This window comes from Microcaecilia unicolor, unplaced genomic scaffold (assembly GCF_901765095.1).
Source record: "Microcaecilia unicolor unplaced genomic scaffold, aMicUni1.1, whole genome shotgun sequence".
NCBI classification, from domain to species: domain Eukaryota; kingdom Metazoa; phylum Chordata; class Amphibia; order Gymnophiona; family Siphonopidae; genus Microcaecilia; species Microcaecilia unicolor.
This window is the reverse complement of record NW_021963453.1, coordinates 10,922-34,464: the sequence shown is the minus strand read 5'-3', so window position 1 is coordinate 34,464 and position 23,543 is coordinate 10,922. Positions and strand designations below refer to the sequence as shown.

Below are 23,543 nucleotides of genomic sequence, written 5' to 3'. Positions count from 1 at the left end.
AAGCAGCAAAAATGATATGGGGTTTGGATCAAAAGACGTACGAGAATAGACCGGTGAGTCTGACGTCGGTGCCGGGCAAGATGGTGGAGGCTATTATTAAGAATAAAATTGCAGAGCATATACAAAAACATGGACTGATGAGACAAAGTCAGCACGGATTTAGTGAAGGGAAGTCTTGCCTCACCAATCTAATGCATTTTTTTGAGGGGGTAAGCAAACATGTGGACAATGGGGAGCCGGTTGATATTGTACTGTATATCTGGATTTTCAGAAGGCGTTTGACAAAGTGCCGCACGAAAGACTCCTGAAGAAATTGCAGAGTCATGGAATCGGAGGTAGGGTATTATTATGGATTAAGAACTGGTTGAAAGATAGGAAGCAGAGAGTAGGATTGCGTGGCCAGTATTCTCAGTGGAGGAGGGTAGTTAGTGGGGTCCCGCAGGGGTCTGTGCTGGGTCCGTTGCTTTTTAATGTATTTATAAATGACCTAGAGATGGGAATAACTAGTGAGGTAATTAAATTCGCCGATGACACAAAATTATTCAGGGTCGTCAAGTCGCAGGAGGAATGTGAACGATTACAGGAGGACCTTGCGAGACTGGGAGAATGGGCGTGCAAGTGGCAGATGAAGTTCAATGTTGACAAGTGCAAAGTGATGCATGTGGGTAAGAGGAACCCGAATTATAGCTACGTCTTGCAAGGTTCCGCGTTAGGAGTTACGGATCAAGAAAGGGATCTGGGTGTCGTCGTCGATGATACGCTGAAACCTTCTGCTCAGTGTGCTGCTGCGGCTAGGAAAGCAAATAGAATGTTGGGTGTTATTAGGAAGGGTATGGAGTCCAGGTGTGCGGATGTTATAATGCCGTTGTATCGCTCCATGGTGCGACCGCACCTGGAGTATTGTGTTCAGTACTGGTCTCCGTATCTCAAAAAAGATATAGTAGAATTGGAAAAGGTACAGCGAAGGGCGACGAAAATGATAGTGGGGATGGGACGACTTTCCTATGAAGAGAGGCTGAGAAGGCTAGGGCTTTTCAGCTTGGAGAAGAGACGGCTGAGGGGAGATATGATAGAAGTGTATAAAATAATGAGTGGAATGGATCGGGTGGATGTGAAGCGACTGTTCACGCTATCCAAAAATACTAGGACTAGAGGGCATGAGTTGAAGCTACAGTGTGGTAAATTTAAAACGAATCGGAGAAAATTTTTCTTCACCCAACGTGTAATTAGACTCTGGAATTCGTTGCCGGAGAACGTGGTACGGGCGGTTAGCTTGACGGAGTTTAAAAAGGGGTTAGATAGATTCCTAAAGGACAAGTCCATAGACCGCTATTAAATGGACTTGGAAAAATTCCGCATTTTTAGGTATAACTTGTCTGGAATGTTTTTACGTTTGGGGAGCGTGCCAGGTGCCCTTGACCTGGATTGGCCACTGTCGGTGACAGGATGCTGGGCTAGATGGACCTTTGGTCTTTCCCAGTATGGCACTACTTATGTACTTATGTACTTAGACTTGAGGATCTAGAGGAAAGGAATGAAAGGGGTGATATTATACAGACATTTAAATATGTGAATGGTATGAATATGCAAACAAACTTTTTCCAGAGAAGAGGAAGCGGTAAAACTAGAGGACATGAATTGAGGTTGCAAGGGATCGACTTAGGAGTAATGTTAGGAACTACGTTTTCAAGGAAAGGGAGATGGATGCCTGGAATGCCCTCCTGTGGGAGTTGATGGATTCTATATGTGGTGCCTAAAAATTCCACGTGGAAGTCAGTTTCACCTAAGCACATTCTATAAGATTTACACACAGTATATAGCATACTCTTAATTGATATCATCGTGCTTAAATCCTCATGTGCCCATTTACACCAACAAAAACCTGGTGTAAATCCTAGCACGTAGGTTTAGGCAGACTGCGCCGTATTCTATAACTACAGGTGTCAATTTTGAAATGCCCATGAAATGGCCATAAGCACGCCCCTTTTGAACTGCGTGCATTTATTTTGAACTGCGCGCTTCACCATTTAAGTGCAGTTCATTATAGAATGCGCTTACCCAGTTGCATAATAACTTGCAATTATTGTCAAGTAGTGCTCATTATTACTTGTTAAGCACTGTTAAAAACACTGATTTGCTTGTTGAGCCAATTAAGTTATGCGCTAGCTTTAGAATGAACCTGGATTTCTGCGCGCAAATCTAGGCACCATATATAGAATCTGGCCTCAAAGGGCTTGACATGCATTTTCTGTCCACTGCCGGCTATGTCAATATTCAACGCTAACTGGTTAACGTTTTAGCAGTCAAAGATAGGCTCTACTACTACTACTACTACTACTATTTAGCATTTCGTTAAGATGCCTATTTTGACTGCTCAACATAGCCGGTTTGGCGCTGAATATCCATGCCTAACCGGCTATGTTGTGCGATATAGCCAGTTGGCGGCTACCCGCTGATCGGGATATTCAGTGGTAGATAACCATTTATCTCCCACTGAATATCTGTGGCTAGGCGCTTAAATTCTATTTTATTGGCCAGGAGTTTTGAATATTGGGGGGACAGGATTCCTATACGGAAAGAGAATGGAAGCAAAACAAAACTTAGGGGTGCTTAGACGATAACCCCAATAATTGGGAACTAAGGCCTGTGCCCCCAATTATAGCTGGACACATCTGGATGGGCTGGAGTGGGCTTCGATGGCAACTCCAGTACTTGAGGAGTAAGCCCAGTGCCAGGCAGACTTCTACAGTCTGTGCCCTGAAAATGGCAGGGACAGATCAAGATCAAGAAAATATATGTTATATTGCAATACATGCTATGAGTTTATCTTATAGGGCAGATTGGATGGACCATGCAGGTCTTTATCTGTCGTCATCTACTATGTTACATCCTTTTTACCATGCACAAATGTTCCAGATTGATTTATGTCACCACGTGTGTATTTTCAAAAGTATATGTATAAATGCAAACCCCTCCCTAGCCCCATTACTGGGAACGCCTCTGCTCTGCTTGGGGGCATGGCCATGGGAGGGACATGGATGAGTCAGTCAGAGGCATTCCTAGAATTTGTGCGCAGTGTTATAGAATTCACCAACTGCTATTCTATAAATGGTGCCCAACTCGGAGTGCAGTTTATAGAAAACTGTGCTTATTGTTTTCGGTGCCCAAATTTGAGTGCCATTTACTGAATTCACTCCTATCTGCCAGATTCTATATATCACGCCAAGAATTCTGTGTGGAAATCAAAGCGTATTCCATAACAATGCGTATAACCCAATCGGTTAACAAGCCAATCTGCGCTGATACTTGCCAATTAGCAAGCAATTCTTGACATTAACTGGCATTAATTAGAATTTACATGCAGAACTGTCTAAGTGTATTCTATATCGTGATGCATGTAAATTCTAAGTTGCACCGTTGGAAAGGGGGAGTGGCCATAGGCGTGGAATGGGCGGGTCATGGGCGTTTCTAAAATCTATGCATGGCATTATAGAATACACCCTGTCAGCACCTAATTTAGGCGTCATCATTTATACCAGGTTTTACTTGGCATAACTACCCACAACTGAATTTAGTCACACAGACAGGCGCTTGGCGTATTCCATAAACTGCGTGATATATATTATATCTAGTCCTGTAAGCGTAAATATTTAGAGCAGTGGAATGTGTGTGTGTGTGTGTGCGTGCTTTACATGCCAAAATTCCACCTAAGCATTATTCTGTAAATCCCTGCTTAACTCCATAGTGTGTATTTGCAAGGGGGCCATATATATGGGTAGAGCATGGGCAGAGCTCACACTTACACATGTAAATTTAGAATGTTATCATTTCCATGCATCTCTCTGACATTATGGCTGACATAAGTGCTCACACCTAATTATTAAGCACATATATACCCTTTATAGAATAGACTCCTCCCAGGAGCCCTGTGGGTGCTTAATTTTAGAGACACCGTGTTAAAGAATTGCCCTCTAAAAGACTGGAAGCCAGAAAATTTATGAGTCAAGATTTGAAGATTTAAATATATATATACCCTGGCAGTAGCACAGCCAGGAACATTTTACAGGGAATGCATCTCTCTCCGCCCCTGTATTGCCCCCCTGCACCACCGCCACCCCCCCTGCCGCTCCCCTTCACTCCCCTCCCACCGCTGTCACACCCACCTCCACCTTAAAGTCCTCTTGGCATCTTCATCTGGCAGCAGCAGTGGCACTCATAGTCTGCCCACTTCCTGTTCTGGGACTTCCTCCCTAAACCGTCCCGCCCCTGCAGGATTGTTTAGGAGGAAGTTCAGGCAGCCTACGAGTGCCACTGCTGCTGCCAGGTGAAGATGCCGAGAGGACTTTAAGAGGGGGGATGGGTCTGACAGGGGATGCATACGCTAGGATGCACCTACCTTAAATACGCCATTGTACCCTGGAGGAGATGAGGGACAGGGTAGATATGACACAGACATTTTAAATACTTCAAAGATATTAATGAGCAAATGCACCTTTTCCAACAACGGAGAGGCTATAGAACCAGAAGATATGAAATGAAGCTGCAAGAAGGGAAATTTAAAAGGCAAACATCAGGAAATAAATTTTCATGGAAACAGTGGTGGATGCCTGGAATGCTCATCCACAGGAAGTGGTGGAGACAAAAACAGTGACAGAAGTTAAAAAGACATGGGGATAAACCTAGAGGATTCCTATATGACAAGAGGATGGAATAAAATTATAGAGTAATCTACTCAAAGCAAAATATTTTCGGGTAGATATTCAGCAGGTGGTATTGAGCATTTTTTTTAGCCAGCAGTGTTATCCCTGGGTATTCAGTGCTGGGTCACAGAGGCGGACTGACCATTCGGGCAACCTTGCAGCCCTCCCCGGCGGTCCTACCTTGAAAGGTCCTGATGGTCTACTGTCCTCTGTGGGGGCAAGAAAGAATGTCACACTTTCCAGCCTGCTTTCGCTACTTTGCCTGTGCCTGGCACCGCTGTGCTTTTAAAATGGCTGTCAAAACTTCCTGCGGCAGTCTCGCAAGACTACCGTGGGACGTCTCGGCAGCCATTTTGAAAACACAGCAGCCATGGCACCAGGCACAGGCAGAGTAGCAGCAGCAGGTAGGAAAGAGTGGGATTCTTTCCTGCCCCTGAAGAAGCCGCTAGACCACCAGGGCCCTTCAAAGTAAGACCCACTTGCAGGGGTCTGTAGTGTGTGGGAGGGGGCAGCAACAATGATGGTGGGGGGGTTGTGATGTGTGGGAAAGGGGTGGTGGGGCAGTGGTGGGGCAGCAAACAGTGGACGAGGGCACCCAATGACCCTTACTTCCCCAGGGCCCCGACCGCTGTCATTCCGCCCCTGCTGGGCCATGTCCACGCACGGGCACTGAATGTCCAGGTTTGTGCATCCGGCTATCTCGTGTACATTATTCAGCACTTAATCGCCTAAACAACACTGATAAAGATAGGACTGAGTTTTATGCAGTCCAATATAGCTGCTTAACTTATAGGGTTGTGCTGAATATTGGCACTTAACAACGTAAGTGCCGACTCCACCAATGGACTGCGCACAAAATAGCCAGCTTTGGATTTAGTGGTCTGTGGTGATATTCAGTTGCAGTAACTGATTAAGTACCACTGAATATCAGTGCATAGCACCGACAAGTGATGTAACTAGCCAGGAGCTGTTTCTGGACAGTTAAATCGCTTTGAATATTGACCCTTTCGTGCTTTAAAAAAAGATATAGAGAAGGGTAACCTGCATGGAGCAGCAGTTACAACACAGCAACAAAAGGGGAATGGGTGACCAGCATGGAATGGGAGGTGCAACCCTGGCCATCTTTCTGGGAAGACTGGATGGGCTGTGCAGGTCTTCATCTGCTCCCATACTGTCGTATGTTGCCTTCAGAGAACAGGTATATTATAGTTGTGTTTTTTAATGTTTATGTAGGCACCTTGTTATAAACGTGCCCTCTTGTGGATGAAGTGTATCTTATTTCTTAGTAATTCTTCAATGGCAAATGATGCCAAATTTGTGCCCTGAATTCATGTGACCCATCATTCAAGGGAATCCTCTGTCTTGCACACCATGACCAAGTTTAGCCAGCTGTGTAAATACAGATGTGTCAGTCCAACCTTCAGACTCACAGGCTTTCTATCCATGTGATCACTCCAAAACACATATTAAAAAAAACAACATATCTTCCCTGGCAGTTCCTAGATCTGCTCAATTCAGGACAGTCTGCACAAAAGAAACCCTGTTTCTTTCGCAGCCTGCGCCTGCTGTGCCAGATGTTGTAAGAACGACTCACACCATGTGGTCAAAAGGAAAGAAACATAACTCAAATGCAGATGTGTAGGAAAAAGCCAACTTGCCTAGAAAAATTCACAGGGGCAATGGACCATTCGCTGCTTTTCATTGGCTTTGAAAACTGCACGTTAACAAGGTATTCTTGACAAAGGCTGTTCTGTCCATTTCCACAGATGGGGCCAACAAAACTGAATTGCACATGCAAAAACCCAGGAGAGGTGCCCGGAGGATGACCAGAAAATGAATAAATTATATCCTGTTCGCCAGTTGCTTTTACCCAAGTTACCAAGCTACGATACTGAACCATTTTCTTACGTACTGAATTTTTTGTTCGACATACAGGAACCTGCCTCCATATAAAGACAAAGCAACGGACTTCCAAATGATTTAGGAGGACTGTAAGACAATGTTCAGAAATACCAAGGAGAAAGCGCTGTGGCTGCTTACCACCAAGAGGAAAACAGAGACCTAATGTTCCTTCCCTATTGGCAAAGAAAAATAATGACCTTCACAGACTCTGTGCCTGGAACTTCTCAAAAGTATTTGGACTTCAAAGCTAGGCTGGAAAGCATTAAGCTTGTGGTATTAGGCTTAAGGGTTTAAACTATTTACAGCGCATGCAAAACCAAAACAAACAAAATTAACACAAATGTAATATATGTGCGTGTCTGGTAGGCTCTGATTTACCTTATCTGACTTGTTTGTGAGGCCCCACTTGGAATATTGTGTTCAGTTTTGGAGGCCGTATCTTGCTAAGGACATAAAAAGACTCAAAGCGGTTCAGAGAAACGCAACAAAGATGGTATTGGATTTGCGCCACAAGATGGGGTGATATGATAGAGACATCCAAATATTTGAGAGTTATTAATATACAAACAAACCTTTTTTAGAGACAGGAAGCAGTAGAACTAGAGGACATGAATTTAGGTTGCAGGGGGGCCGACTGAGGAATAACGTCAGGAAGTACTTTTTCACGGAGAGGGTGCCCTCCCGCAGGAGATGGTGGAGATGAAAACTAATGGAATTCAAAAATGTGTGGGATAAACACAAAGGAATCCTGTATAGAAGGCATGGAACCAAACAAGCTTAGCAGTGATTTGATGGCAACACCAGTATACGGAAAGCAAAGCCAGAGCTGGGCAGATTTCTGTGGTCTGTGCACCAATCAAGGCTGGACAGATTTGACTGGGCTGGAATGAGAGTGGCCTAGTGGTTAGGGTGGTGGACTTTGGTCCTGAGGAACTGAGTTCAATTCCTACCTCAGGCACAGGCAGCTCCTTGTGACTCTGGGCAAGTCACTTAACTCTCCATTGCCCCATGTAAGCTGCATTGAGCCTGCCATGAGTGGGAAAGCACGGGGTACAAATGTAACTAAAATAAAAATAGCTTCAGAAGTTGGAGAACAAGGCCACTGCCAGGCAGACGTCTATGGTCTGTGCCCTGAAAACAGCAAAGACAAGTCAAGATCAAGTATGCATATATAGTATCACATCATACCTTATGCCATGAGATTTTTTAAAATCTTGTTAGGGAGACTGGATAAACCATACAGGTCTTTATCTGCTGTCATCTACTATGTTACTAATACCCCATCCAGTTTTAGCTCTTCTGCTGTGCAAACAGGACCTGTAATAGTGAGGTTTGGGCCAATTCATATGAAGGCAGGCTAGAGTGGGGGCTTGGGAACCCTTGGCACAAGTGCCAAAGAAGACTTTTCTGCTGGCATGCTATTCACTCCTGTGAAATGCTGGCTGCCTAATCACATGACGCCTATGAATTATGAAAATGCAATACTTCCCCTACAGAGTTCAGTGGTATGCCAAGTGGTCAGAACAAACAGGGTTTAACCGACAAAACTCCCCCCCCACCAAGTTGGTACCACTCCTCCTGTCTCAGAATCATGGCTTAGTACAGGAAAATTGCCTTAAGGTATTGGGGAAAAGACCAGGCATGTACAGTTGGAGTCACATGAGGGGAGGTTACAGACATGGGCTACAGAAGGCCTGAGCCACACTTTGTTATGGTGCAGAGTCATACTACTGATAGGAAGGCAGGTGTGGGGCTTACCTCAGTAAAACCTGAGAGCCAGCTATAGTAGCCATGCCCAGGGAATCCTGGCCAAGTTTTGTTTGTTTCCCACACTGCTTATCGTGAAGGTAAGGTTGGCTAACTGCCTTGGATTGCAGTGTGAAGGACCCAATGAATGACAAAATGTATCCACCCTCTTTAGCAACCAGATTTCTGGCTAGCTGCATGGGTGAGTTATGCTTCTGAAGGTCTTTGATATTTGCAGCATACATGTGTACACTGTGTAATTACTTTAGAATTTTCCTTTTTTCTGACTGACTTTGATTCCCATGCTTTGTGGAGGTTGGGTTAGAAAATTAATGTGCAAGATGAGATTAGTTTTTATGGAACGATTTTTGAGTCGCAGTCTTCATTCACTTGAATTATGGATAAAATTTACAGTACGATGAATACAGCAGTTCTCCCCTGGTTGCTGATAGATTATATATTATGGCATTGCTAAGATTTCAACAATTATTTCAGGTTCCAACATGTTAAATGACAGACAATTTACTTTTTGTTTAGCTCAACTGATGGTTCATCTGGTAGTCATTATGAGAATATTAGTAAATTTGATTTTCCCTGATCTGATTATTGTCTCATTAGTTTTGAGAGATTATTCCCAGTGGGTCATGATAATATCTTGTTTTTGTCACCTAAGCCAATGAAACATCTCGGTTTTGACTATGAGCTATTAAAGAGTAATTTTTCTTATAGTGGTATTGATGAAAGCGTGGCTATTGATCCATTAGTTCAATACTAGGATGATGAAACTGCTCATTATTGTTCATAGTGGGGTGTAATGGCACATTGTGGCATTCATGAGCTAAGTATGCTATTGAAATTAATGTAACTTTCATGGCTTTCAAGAGGAAAATTGTAAAATGACAAACGATGGTGTAAACCTAGATCTGGGCAGCATTATTATGGTGTTTATAGAGAGCATAAGAATGTGTTAGGCTTCACCAAGAAGGATTATTTTCCTGAGTGCATGTATAAAGTGGTATCACAACCTAAAGTGTTGTCTTTTCCAGATGCCTCTGCTAATGAAAACCAACCTACACCAGCTGAGTTGTCTGGATGGTTTGAAAAGAAGGTGAATCAGATAATTAAATCATTGCCATTGAAACTGGGGAGGAAGGCATCATGATCTCTGCTGACTGTGACTGTATGGAAACAGGGTGATCAAATTTTAGCAGAGTTAGTTATGATTCTATTACTGCTAATTTAAATATTATGGAGGTAATTATTTTTTTTTAGAAGGGCACCAAGAACGTATCTAAATTATCTGAATACTGGCATTTGCATACATACATGGCGCTATTCTGACCATGCACTATTCTGTAAACTGGTGCTAAAAAGTGATGGTATGCAACTTAAGGGTGGGCATTCACATGGGTGGAATTTGGATGGAACATGGGTGGGTCACACATTTATGCCCAGAGGAGTGGCCTAGTGGTTAGAGCACTGGTTTTGCAATCCAGAGGTGGCCAGTTCAAATCCCACTGCTGCTCCTTGTAATCTTGGGCAAATCACTTAACCCTCCATTGCCTCAGGTACAAACTTAGATTTTGAGCCCTCCTGGGACAGAGAAATAACCAGAGTACCTGAATGTAACTCACCTTGAGCTACTACTGAAAAAGGTGTGAGCAAAATCTAAATAATAAAATAAATAGAACCCTTTAAATTAATTTATTTGTTTATATCTGTCCTTTTCTATTCTATTGGTAGATTACAGCACAACCCACACAATTGAAAACATTAAGGGCTCTGGGCAACCTCAGCAGTCCGGCGGTACTTCCCACCTCTAGTATGCCATAATTTCTGGAGCTACACAAATTTATTTATTTATGCAGTACCAGAGTGCACCCGGCGGTAATCAGACAGTGCTGCGCACTGCCCGTTTACCACCGGGTTAACACAGGAGCCCTTACCGCCACCTCAATGGGTGGCAGTAAGGGTTGCCCCCAAAATGGCCATGTGGCAAGTGCTTTACTTGCCGCCTGGCCATTTCCTGTAAGAAAGTGAGACTTCCCTTTTACCAACTGCGGTAAAAGGGGGCCTCGGCACGCATGTAAAACACGCACCGATGCCAGCACCAGCCCCCTTTTGCCGCAGCTTGGAAAAAAGGGGGCCCTTTAAAAACAAAACAAATTGAACAAAAAGATGCATGAACAAAAACATCCATACAATAAAACCAACACTTTAAGGAATTACAGTTAACAAAATAGTGAAAAGGACCACATAAACAACATATCACTACAATAAATTCCTGATGAACTACCATGAAGTCCAGCATACCAGATGGACTAGATATAAGCAAACCTGTTACTGCTAGCAATACTAAACAACCAGCCAAGTCACCTTACACCAAAAGCCTGAGCAAATAAAAGGGTAACTTATTCCATTCAAATTGACCAGCAAATGAGAAAACCCGGCATCTGAAACTGAACCTGGCTAAGACTGGGCTCCTTGTCTTTCCACCCAAACCCTCTTCTCCTCTTCCCCCACTTTCCGTCTCTGTTGACAACGCCCTCATCCTCCCCGTCTCTTCAACCCGCAATCTCGGAGTCATTTTCGACTCCTCCCTCTCCTTCTCTGCCCAAATCCAGCAGACAGCTAAGACCTGTCGCTTCTTCCTCTATAATATTAGCAAAATTCGCCCATTCCTTTCTGAACAGACCACCCGAACCCTCGTCCACTCGCTCGTTACCTCTCGTCTTGACTATTGCAACCTTCTCCTCGCTGGCCTCCCGCTTAGCCACCTATCCCCCCTTCAATCTGTCCAAAACTCCGCCGCACGTCTTATCTACCGCGTGAACCGATACTCTCATATCACCCCTCTCCTCAAGTCGCTTCACTGGCTCCCGATCCGCTACCGTATACAATTCAAGCTTCTCCTATTGACCTTCAAGTGCACTCAATCTGCAGCCCCCCATTACCTCTCTACCCTCCTCTCCCCGTATGTTCCCACCCGTAACCTCCGCTCTCAGGACAAATCACTCCTATCTGTACCCTTCTCCACCACCGCTAACTCCAGACTCCGCCCCTTCTGCCTCGCTTCACCTTATGCCTGGAACAGACTTCCTGAGCCCATACGCCGTGCACCCTCCCTGCCCATTTTCAAGTCCTTACTCAAGGTCCATCTCTTCTCCCTTGCTTTTGGCGCCTAACCACCTTCCCCATTCCTGATACCTACACTGACTACATAGCTTATTACCTTTAGATTGTAAGCTCTCTTGAGCAGGGACTGTCCTTCCCCTTGTACAGCGCTGCGTAACCCTGGCAGCGCTATAGAAATGCTAAGTAGTAGTAGTAGTAGTAGTAGTAGTAGTAGTAGTAAAACACTTACGTTAGGGCCCCGCAGTAAAAGGGGCCTTGCAGTAGCATTGGTGCCTGGTTTTGCCGCGTGCCGGGACTCCTTTTACCGCAGCCTACCGCAGCAGGTAAAAGGCTAAAAAAAGAAATGGCCGTGCGGTAAGTTCACACTTGCCGCACAGCCATTTCAGGGAGAGCCCTTACTGCCACCCACTGAGGTGGCAGTAAGGGCTTCCGTGCTAACCCGGTGGTAAAAATAATTGAACATGTCTGGCAATGCCATGTGCTGGGGGCGGAACTACCACCGGTGTTAGTTCCGGATTGCTGCATGGCAACCCTTTAGTAAAAGGGCCCCTGAGTTTCCTGAAAGTGAATGTTTGCCAAAGATAGAATTGTTAACTGCTGCGTCCCATCCAATTGCAGGGTTTGATTAGGAGAATACGTCTTCAAAACAACGCTCATACAGTAGGAGGATCAGTCTGTAATGCCTTTTAGATCAACAATAAATTTTAAACTTAATACAAAATTGCACAGGCAGACTACGTAATGTGTTAAGATAACGTGTTACATAATGGTTTCACAATACCCCTGTCACCAATAGTTCAACCATGTTCTGGACAAGCTGCAAGTCTTTCAATTGTGTCTAGGAGATACCAAAATAAAGGGCATTACAGTAATCCATTCGTGAGAGTACATGACTCTGAACGACAGGTCTAAAATCGTCAATCGGGATCATAGACTTCAACTTACACAACATACTTAGGGGTCCTTTTACTAAGCTGTGGTAAGCACTAACGCGTACTTACCGCAAGCTAAAAAGCACTACCGTGGGGCATGCTCAGGCATCCCACAGTAATTTCAGGATCGGCGAATGCTACCCATGCCATGCGCTAAAAACAAAATTTCAATTTTTAGCACTGGGGGCATGTTTGGGGGCATGGCTATGTTAATTGATTAACGCATGGGCATTGCTGCATGCTAACTGATTAGCACAGGATTAGCGCGTGAGCCCTTACTGCCTATAAAATAGGTAGCAGTAAGGACTCACGTGCTAATAGCCAGTACGGACTCACGTGTAAATAGCCATGCACTAATAAAGAGTGCTAGCAGACACTTAATGCAACTTAAAATGTCTTACTGCGGAATGCGTTCAGGTGTCCTACAGTAAAATCTGCACGCACTACCCACGCGCTAAAAATATTTTTTATTTTTGTGTAGAGGGGACATATCTGGGGATAGAGACTGAGCATTTCTGTGCTAATCATTTAGCACAGCAACATTACTGTGCACCGATTAGTACAGGATTACTGCCTAGAAAACAGGTGTCGATAAGGGCTAATGCAGAAAAAAAAATTTTAATGGCTGTGCACTAATGGTGACATTAGAGCATGGACACAAAAAGTGAGGACGAGTTGAAGAGGAAATCCAAAAAACCTTTATTAATGATAAAATGGCGACCCGAGGCGTTTCACAGTTCACTGCTTAATTCTTATGTTTTAAGGAAGTCCTACAGCCACATTTCCCTTGGTCTGATATTCAGTGATAACTTAAAAAGATTTGTTTGACCCCTGATGCAGGCTTTGATGCCGAAACACAGCTGTGTCAGGTCGAAAGGGTCGAAAGGGTTGGCGCTGGGGGGGAGGGTCAAAGGTGGTGGTGGCGGCGGCGGGGAGGTCAAAAATGGCGGGAGGGGGTTTAAAAATGGTGGGGGGAGGGTCGGCGGCGCTGGGGGGGACTAAAATGTGCCCCCTCACCTCGGGCTATGGACCCCCTCCCACCGAAGTCTGGCTAGGCCCCTGAGCCCAGCACACCTCCAAAAGACGTGCTTGCACTATCGCAGGCTACTTTTTACCACGGCTTAGTAAAAGGGCAGCAAAGGTTTGTGCGGAAATGAGCTCTAAATGTTATTCTATAAATGGCATGCAATAGAATTGCTTTCTGTGCAGATTTTTTTGTATGCTATTTTCTTAGCACCATTTACTGAATCTAGTCCACAGTGCACACAGATATTTCCACCTGCTATTTATGGTGTATGGTGTACAGTGCTTCGTATGCCTTGTAGCGCTATAGAAATGATAAGTAGTAGTAGTATTTAGTGTGCAGAAATTCCTATGCTTTTAATATACACATATGCATATATTTTAGAAACTATACATATAAATGCTTAATCCTCCAAAACTCTGCCACTGGAAACATATCCACTCAGTTCATTTAACCTTAGGCACATACAGGCTGTATACACAGACGTTTACCTACATAGAGTCCAGGTAATTTTAACAGAGGCCATTTCTGCGTATAAGCCTCTGGCTTCTAGAATGACCTCCGAAACAACCTGGATGTGGTTTCATGAAAATAACTACTATCCAGAATATTACTCCATAATTTATAGATTTTACTGCAAACACATCTAGCTGGCAAGTACATTGCATGCATGAGGTGACTAGGTGGCATGTTCCAGAAATCTGAAACACCACACTGCAGAATTCCATCTACTTATGGTGGATGTGATTAACCTATTCCAGATGTTTCGTGCAGTTCAGCGAGCTGAAAGCTCTATTTATTTGAAAGTTCATGAGCAGGGTGTGCTGAGGAAACCAACTCACAATGGCCAAAGAACGAACTACAGCACAGGTCCAAAGTCTAGACCATCACCTCATGCATAAATGTTTGCAGAGAAATGATAGAATTTGCTTCCAGTGGCTTCGATTAATGCAGTACGTTCAGCTCTTTTCACAAGCTGAGAAGAGGAAAAGATCATAATTTTGACTTTTTAGCTCCAGGGCTCTTATACCAGTGCCTGTAATACTTCAGAGGTTACATTATTTACTTTTCTTCTGCCAAGTGTTTCCAGTGGAAGAATAACGGTGAGAGGAGGTGAAGCAGAGAATTTAAAGAAGGAAATGTGACTTCAGAACTACAGTCAGGGTGAGGGGTTCTGTTTCTGGAAAAACCATGCACTCTTGGACTCAGGTCACTTAGCAGCATGTTTCTGAGTAGCTAGAGCTGAATAATATTCACAACATTCCTATCCACTGCCTTTCGAAAGCTGGTGTGCAGATTAATATGATAAGCCAAACTTTCCACTCTCATGGCGCCAGAAGGTATGTTTCTGAATACCATTAACACTATATAAGGGTGCTGGAATTCTGTCCTGGAAGGGTGCATTGCTGAATGTCATTTCTGGGTGCCAGGTGTTAAGTGATCATAGACCCACCACTGTGTCTGTGACCTTTCTGGCAGAATATTTCAGAGGGCTGCTCTTGCCTTCTACAGCCCACGGCCCCTGGTCTTCCCTGGTGGTCCCATGTCCCAGTCCTAGCCAGGCTTGCTCTGCTTAGTTTCCAACACCAACACAGAGCAAGTTCAGTCTCTCCCAAGGGCTTATTTCAAGTAGCAAGGATTAGAACATGCACAAAGAAAATTCAGACACCTTCCCATTCAGTCTGCACATTTGGGTAGTGGTGATAGTCAACCGCTAACCAGATAGCTTATCTGGATACACTTAGGATAGGTTTTTGTTTTATTTTTTTGCTATGCTAGTTTATCCAAACAGTTAACTGAGTAACAGCACTTAAAATCCACTCTGCCCAGATAACTTTGGTCTACATCCCGACGCTGTCTGTTGACCACCCAGGCACCATGTGCTCATGGCCATGGCAGTCTGCAAAGATATTCAGCAGTCAAGTTCCAATGAACAAGAAATCTCTTTTAGATAAGCAGAATACATACGTACGTATATAAGACACCGGGGGGGTGGGGGGGGGGAGAGAGAGAGAGAGAGAGAGAGAGAGAAGAGTTGCTTGATTTAATTAATATATTCAATTATATCAATACATAGAATTTCAATGGAACACCACTCTGTGGGCTGTTCCTTACAGGCAAATTCATGTCTGTACAGGATTATATAGATTCAAGATCTTGAGTTAAATACCTCTATGGACCCCATACGTTTAGAGGCACCTGAATGCCTGCACGTTGGGAAGCCAGCATTTGCTAGCCTCTACAAGGGCTACTGCCTCTGTCTCGATTTTATCGAACTCTAACTAGGAGCAACCATAACTTCAAACCCACTGAAAACTGCGGTAAAATCTCTGAAGTCACTAATTGGCACCATGTGACAGCCTAGGGCACCAAGCAGTGCTGAAGATGAAAAGAGAAGAGAGTGGGAAGGGGAGCGAAATCAGAGCCATGGGGGTGGGGACACTTGTCACATGACAAAGCGGTAAACACTGTAAAACAGCTGTAGCTGTCTTTATGCAGGGCAGGTCATACACTGCAGCATCTTCAGCACAGATTCTGGGATGGGGGGATATTCATGCAGTGAGGCCCAAAAGGGGTTCTTTCACTCTCTCTCCAATAAAGCTCTACATGATGGGTTTTTTTTTCTCCAAACCAGAAAATAAACTTTACCTTGGACATTTCAGGGGAAAAATCCTGGTTAAGTATACTAGAAGTACTATTCTTAGCACGTTCACCAGAAAGAATATCATTGGTTATTTTGTGGGATTACCTTGACCTCCATTTTCCAAGTTGTAAAGGTCTGATTTATAAATCCATTTTTTTCAGCAGATTTTATATATCAGGCCACCAAATGGTGAAATGAACTCCCAAAGGCTAACTGCTGTGTTTCCTGCTATGTGAAATTTTGAAAGCTGTTAAACACCTTCCTTTTCAGGAAATTACTCCTGATGGATGAGGCTCGATTTGGGAACTCTAGTGAGTCCTTTTTCAGGTCTTAAATTTCAGCTTAATTCTATTTCTGTTTTTGTGTGATTATACATCTATTTTGATCTCATGTGCTATGTATAACTGTGCTGTAAGCCACATAGAGCTGAACTGTTATTCGGACTTTTGTGGGATATAAATTTAAATACACGAAAAATGAAAATGAAATGGATGCTTGGGAGAGATGATACAGCTGTTGCAGGAGATGGACAGCAGAATAACTCCAATGTCAGCTTTCCTGACGAGCTTCCACATGGTCATCTAGCACTGTTTTACTGCATCAGATATGTTTTGATAGTACAGATTTTTTAAAGTACTTTGTTTGCAATAGTTTGTAGACTTCCAAGAGAGCATTATTGGTTTTGGCTGTGCAGCTTCAATTACAGTTATCCAGATTAAGCACTTGCAGCATACACACTGGTATTAGCTCCCCCCACACAAAAAAAAACCCCATAAACAATTATTAGTCAAGCACTTTAAAAACAGCACATGAGTCAAATCTGGGCTAAGGAGACTGAAGAAGAAAACTTGGCATCATGTGTCATGCTGGCTTGCACTGGGTCACTCACTAAGGTTTTCTCTCTGAACTCTCAACAGATGCTAGCACATTATGGGGCCTTTTTACTACGCTGCGTAGGCGCCTACATGCGCTCAATGATTGTCAGTTTTGAGTTACCACCTGGCTACCGTGCGGCCCTTGCGGTAATTTCATTTTTGATGTGCGACCGCCACACGCGCTGGAAAATCATTTTTATTTTTTGGTGCGCAGGAAAAACCGGGCGATAATTGTCATTATACACATGTAGATGATTACTGTATGGTTACCGTGTGAAACCTTACTGCTAAGTGGTAAATGGAATCCACTCGGAGGAAAGGATGGTGAGCAGTGGGGTTCCTCAGGGGTCGGTGCTGGGGCCCATTTTGTTTAATATATTTGTGAGAGATATTGCTGAAGGGTTGGAAGGAAAGGTTTGCCTTTTTGCGAATGACACGAAGATAGCCAATAAAGTGGATACCCTGGAGGAAGTAGAAACGATGAGAAGGGATCTCCGAAAGTTAGAAGAATGGTCAATGGTCTGGCAGTTAAAAATTTAATGCCAAGAAGTGCAGAGTGATGCATTTGGGGTGTAGAAACCCAAAAGAGAGATACCGAATAGGAGGGCAGAGATTAGCAAGCTCGACCCAGGAGAGCGACCTTGGGGTGTTGGTGTCGGAGGATATGAAGGTGAAGAAAAAATGTGGCAAGGCGACGGCCATGGCTAGAAGGATGCTAGGCTGCATAGAGAGGGGTATAACCAGCAGAAGAAAGGAGGTGTTGATGCCCCTCTACAAGTTGTTGGTGAGGCACCACTTGGAGTATTGTGTTCAGTTTTGGAGGCCGTATCTGGCTAAAGATGTAAAAAGACTGGAAGCGGTGCAAAGAAAAGCTACAAAAATGGTATGGGATTTGCGTTGCAAACCGTACGAGGAGAGACTTGCCCACCTAAACAGATATACCTTGGAGGAAAGGAGAAACAGGGGTGACATGATACAGACGTTCAAGTATTTGAAAAGTATTAATCCGCATACAAACCTTTTCCAGAGATGGGAAGGTGGTAGAACTAGAGGACATGAATTGAGGTTGCAGGGGGACAGACTCAGGAGAAATGTCAGGAAGTATTTTTTCACGGAGAGGGTGGTGGATATGTGGAATGCCCTCCCGCGAGAGGTGGTGGAGATGAAAACGGTAATGGAATTCAAACATGCGTGGGATAAACACAAAGGAATCCTGTTTAGAAGGAATGGATCTATGGAATCTTAGCAGACATTGGGTGGCGACGCTGGTATTTGGAGAATAAAACTGGTGCAGGGCAGACTTCTACTATCTGTGCCCTGAGAAAGGCAGGGACAAATCAAACTCGGATATACATATAAAGTATTACATACCATGTAAAATGAGTTTATCTTGTTGGGCAGACTGGATGGACCGTTCAGGTCTTTATCTGTCATCGTTTACTATGTTACTATATATGTTACAGTTAGCTTAGCGGGGTTTAAGAAAGGTTTGGATGGCTTCCTAAAGGAAAAGTCCATAGACCATTATTAAAATGGACTTGGGGAAAATCCACTGCTTATTTCTAGAATAAGAGCATAAAATGTATTGTATTGTTTTGGGATCTTGCCAGGTACTTGTGACCTGGATTGGCCACTGTTGGAAACAGGATGCTGGGCTTGATGGACCTTCGGTCTGTCCCGGTAAGCAATACTTATGTACTTATGACCCAGTATGGCTATTCTTATGTCCTTATGTAACATGTTTTGCCAGATTTTGCCTGTTTGCATGTGCTAAACCACACATTAGCTATTTTCTTACAAATATTTTTTTGCAGGGGGTGTGTCATGGGCAGAGAATAGGCATGAAAGCGTTATCCAGCTAGTGTGTTCTGATTAAATAAGAGTCATTAAGTGCTCCCTGCAGGTTCTACACATTAATGCAAACTTAGCATACAACCCGAGAAAAAATGAACAAGCTTTAAAAATCTGAACTCATATGCGGCAAAGTCCCATGTTAGAACACGCTATGCCCAGCTTTCATACCTTCTTTGATTAAAAGGGCCCCTGAATGAGCCAAACAGCTATACTGATACTTCAATGGTAAGATGAGGGTGTAAAATCAGAGCAGTTTGAAAAATATCATAGTATTTAAAGAACTCTTCCTTCAGTATTAAACTCTCTCACATTCCATTATTTATGTTTTACAATAAAATGCAGCTGCTGTAAGATAGAAGGAACGTAAATTAGCTGTGAAAACCAGCATGGACTTCAGTAAACAGTTTCTTTAACACATCAAAGACTGGGAAAGCTGCAAAACCCTTTTAAAAATCTTGTCCCACCTTGCTGTGGATTGACAGCTCAGCTTCAGCCTGACAGTGTAAACTATAAAACCTTGAAAAGGCTCAAATTATCCAAAAAACAGCCCATTTTTTTTAATGTACCACACACTAACTGTGGGTGCTGGCCATGCCCTATCTCTGCCGATAACCCATACTGGCTGGCAGCGGGGCCTTGTGCAAGTGTGGGACCCCCTATGGTATGAAGGTCCAGGGTAATTTCTCTGTTTACCATCCACTAAGGCCAGCCCTGTGTGTGGATCAGTTTGGTGGCCCCTCCCCCTTGCCCAGGACTTAAGGGTTCAGACCAGGAATATAGATCATCAGTGCTGAGGAGCATGATTGCCAAAAGGGAGGGGAAGGAGAGAGAAGGAGCTGAGGATGGAAAGAGAAAAGAAGCTTTAACTTTTGGTCAGCAGCCAGTTACAAACCTGACTCAGTTAAGCACAGGACCCTGCTTAAGGCCAGTTCTACTGGCTGGTTTTAGTATGCAGGGCCATTAGTATGTGTCAAGGCTAACAGCTGCCACACATTAACACCCCCACTAACTGCTTACTGCAATTTCATAAAGAGGCCCCTTAACCCAGTGTTTTATGTGAAGCTTAGATCTGTGGTGGCTTACTTCTCATTATTATTAGATTCTGTTATCTACAAGATTGGCGAATGTTTTTGTAAGGGCCTGGGGAGGATGAATACACAGACCAGCTCAGGTGCCTAGTGATGGGTTCAGAGAAAGGAGTATATTTATGCAGCTTTCAAACAGCAACAACAACAACAAAAAAAAACAGCTTCACACAGCAGAACACAGGAAACAAACATACCAGAGTCACTCCAGCTTTACATCAGCAGGATTCAAAGGAACAACTGTTGAACCTGAGCAGCTGGTTCAGGAGATTTCCACAGCTGCTTGGTAAACTCCTGGCTAATCAATAGAAAAACAGGGCTGGATTTTCAACCCCCTACCTCCCCTCCACCCTCTTCCCCATACACAATCCCCCAGCTCCTGTATAAGTCACCCAAGGTTGGATGTGCAAATTTCACAGATTCATGCATAAAGTAATTAATCAGGCATTCAACAATCAATAATTGGTGTTAATTGGCAGTCATTGGGAGTAACAGCATAGATCTGCCCTACCCCCTATTCTATAACATGCCTACATCTTATGGTGTGCAACCCCAAAGAGGGCGTGGCCATGGAAAGGGCATGGGCGGGTCAGGGGCATTCCCAGGATTTAGGCCCGATGTTCTAGAAAAATGTCATTTACGAGCCTAACTGCCGTGAGCTGGGTGTCAGCATTTACACCAGGTGTAAGTGTTCAGGCCCAAAGTTAGGCACGAGATGAGCAATGAGCTAGTACTCTGGAAAGGTCATTCCGTGCACAGCGCCCTTTGCAGAATACTGGCTTAGTGCAGGTTATACCGGTGCCTAATTTTGGGCACCGTTTACTGAATTCCCCCTAATAAGAATGCAGTGGAGTGGAGGAGTGGCCTAGTGGTTAGAGAACTGGCCTTGACATCCAGAGGTGGCCAATTCAAATCCCACTGCTGCTCCTTGTGATCTTGGGCAACTCACTTAACCCTCCATTGCCTCAGGTACAAAATTAGATTATGAGAGAAATAAATACCCAGTGTGCCTGAATATAACTCACCTTGAACTACCACTGAAAAAGGTGTGAGTAAATTCTAAATAATGTAGCATAACAGATGTGTGCTTACATATCTTCCTTTAAATGGGTGGTCCAGAGCCCTAATTGTTAAAAGCCAACTGTCTGTTATTTTTATTTAGATTTTGCTCACACCTTTTCCATTAGTAGTAGCTCAAGGTGAGTTATATTCAGGTACTCTGGATGTTTCTCTGTACCAGGAGGGCTCACAATCTAAGTTTATACCTGAGACAATGGAGGGTTAAGTGACTTGCCCAAGATCACAAGAGTAGGATTTGAACTGGCCACCTCTGGATTGCAAGACCAGTGCTCTAACCACTAGGCCACTCCTCCACTCCACTCCATTTAACACTATTTGTCAGAACAGTTGCTGACCAGTTAAATAGTGCTTAACCAGCTATCCGCCAATATTTAGTGGGGGACAACCGACTATCCTCCTAGGAAAAAAAGGAAGAGACCCCAAACAGGGGTGGACTGACAGTGGTTGGGGCCCCCAGGCAGTGAAGGTCATTGGGTACCCCCCCCCCCCCCCGGCCACTGCCTGCCACCCCACCTCTGCACTGCCGCCCCCCATCCCACACCACTGCCACTCTCCCTGGTCCTACCTTGAAGGGCCTGGTGGTCTATTGGCTTCTTCGGTGTCAGGAAAGAACCCCACTCTTTCCTGCCCACTATGTCTAGCATGCCGGGCGGCAGCGAGTGTTTTTTCAAAATGGCTGGTGAGACTTACTGTGGTAGTCTTGCGGGTCTCGGAAGTCTCAGCTGCCATTGTTAAAACACGTCATTATGCAGAGTAGTGAGGCAGCGGGCAGGAAAAAAGTGGGATTCTTTCCTGCCCCCACATACCCTTCAAGGTAGGACCGGGGAGGGATGCAATGTGCTGTGGTGGTGGGCAACCAGGCAGAGCCTCTGGGCCCTCTAGAGCCTCTGGGCCTTTGGGCACTGCCTGGTTGCCTGAATGGTCAGTCCATCCCTGGACCCAAGAACAGATAATAGGAGAATTATTAAAGGCAAAAGAGACAATTATTTCAACAAAAAAAAAGAAAAAGTCTGGCTGTTCCAAATAAACAATTAAAGCTTATCTCACTATCCCCCGAGTTCTATAAAAGTCGCTATGAATTGTGTGCAAATTAGGATGCATGCACAATTTAATTGAATAATGAGCTAATTAGCACCAATAATTGTCTTGTTAACCAATTATTGGAACTAATTAGATTTAATTGAAATGTATTTGTATAAATTTAGGACTGGGATCCACTCCTAAATTTTACGCATCAGTTCAAAAAGGGGGCACAGAAATGGGAGGGTCATGGGCAGAGCGGGGCATTCCTAACATTTATGTGAGATGTTATAGAATAAGGAGGATACGCAACTAACTTAATGTTTCAGTAGGTGCAAATGGCCACGCCTAAAGTTAGTCCATCTCCACAAATATAAAATGCAAGAGATACTCTTCTCAAGGTCTGAACTTGCAGATTAATCAGGGGCCAGAAGGAGGAAAAAAGCCTCAAGGAGCTCCCAGCCTTATCTACGGTAGCTATGGGAGCAGGACTGCTTCATCACTGGCTTAAAAAAAACTTCTATTATAAACGTAGTCACGCCCCTTAAACGTTGAGCCAAACAATCTTATGTTGGACCACAATTGTTTCAAATTAATAGCCTATGCTCTAGTGCAGACAAAAATATTCAGTAGAGCAGTAACCAGCTGTTAGCTTTCACGTAGCTTGTCTTAGCTTCTTCCGGTGCTTCCTTTTTCATCAATAAAGACCGTGACCTAGCGTTTCGTCAGCCTGCTTCAGGGTCTGGCGGTCAGAAAATGCTCTCTGCGCATATCTTAGCAGAGGAGGAAGACGCCTAAAGTTAGTCATGATTCTCAGGTATAAGCGCTATTCTATAAACTGTGTCTAACTTTAAACATTGTTTCTAGAATAATGCTTTTTTTCTGCGCCAATTTTTTTGCTGCCATATATGGAATTCACCCCTATGTATCTAAGGGCGGCCCTGATACTACAGCTTCAGAGGTATCACCATCCCCCCACTGTGATACAGGCCCTTTTTTTCACTTTCTACAAAACTCTGAAATTGCTGGGGCTCAAAGAAAATATGCTTATAAATGCCACAAGTTACAATACATTTGAATGGAAATCTAAGGAAAACTTGCATCCCAGCCTACCTGCCCTCTTGGGCTATGGCCAGGAGTTTTCTTCCTTCTCTCTCTGTGTAATTTTACAAATCAGGAAATGACCTAGAAATAAAGCAGCATGATAATGGCAGTATAGTGTAAACATTCAATCCTTGTCTTGCTCAAATACAAACGCTACTAATAATATAGCCCTATTAATCTCTTCCTCGCCAGATCATTCAAGGATGGCTGATATATCAATACTATCGCTAGAAATATTAGCTCTTTCAGTACTCCGTCGCCCATATCGAATTGGCAAGAAAACACATTTAGCCACAGGAGGAAACAAATCAGGAGTGATCTTCAAAACATTTGCAAAGAACATCAAGGTATCTCATGATAACTCATATGGCACCTTGACCTTGGTAAAGTTCACAAATCTCAAATTGAGATTCCTCAGTCTGTTCTCCACCACTTCCATCCC

The 23,543-nt window shown here is 43.9% G+C and overlaps 1 protein-coding gene across 1 annotated transcript in view; it reads right to left on the bottom strand.

Moving 5' to 3' along the window:
* Positions 1 to 23,188, bottom strand: part of LOC115459332 (lysophosphatidic acid receptor 1-like) — a gene marked incomplete at its 3' end in the record, with an annotated part of 64,227 nt that extends 41,039 nt beyond the window's left edge. Inside the window, 1 exon segment of the mRNA XM_030189174.1 lies at positions 23,111 to 23,188.
* Positions 23,189 to 23,543: the final 355 nt, after the last annotated feature.